Source organism: Pistacia vera, unplaced genomic scaffold (genome assembly GCF_008641045.1).
Source record: "Pistacia vera cultivar Batoury unplaced genomic scaffold, PisVer_v2 Contig375, whole genome shotgun sequence".
Taxonomy (NCBI): Eukaryota; Viridiplantae; Streptophyta; class Magnoliopsida; order Sapindales; family Anacardiaceae; genus Pistacia; species Pistacia vera.
The window spans coordinates 475,215-475,764 of NW_022196196.1; positions in this window are offsets into that span (position 1 = coordinate 475,215).

The window sequence follows — 550 nt, forward strand, 5'->3', positions numbered from 1 at the left end:
TTGAGTTCAGAATGTGCATGCAATGATAAACAAGGAAGTAGCTGCTGGAACAGCTCCAAAAAATGTGTTTGTATGTGGATTTAGTCAAGGAGGTCTCTCTCTCTCTCTTTCTTCCAGACGTTCACAGAGACACACATAAATAAGACATTACTGGTTTTGCTATTTTTTGTGCAACTTGATCATGGCGCTGAAGAATCCGTGCTATTTCAACCATGGAGATTTCAGAGCATGTTTGGTATCTGAGCTGGTAGACTGCTGCAGAGAGTTGGAAAAAGGGCATCGTGCTTGGGCAGCACAGAAGAAGGAAGCAGCATGGAGGTTGAGAAGGGTTGAGTTGCAGCTGGAATCAGAGAAGGCATCGTCCAAAGTTTTTCTTTAATTTGTAGAAACCAAAATAATGGACGGGCGTCCATTCCCGTGCAAACATTTTTTTTGTTTTTTTTTTAAGTATGGACGGGCGTCCATTCATGATGGACGCCCGTTCAAACGTCTTTTTTTTTTTTTTTTTTAAGTATGGACGGGCGTCCATTCCTAATGGACACCCGTCCAA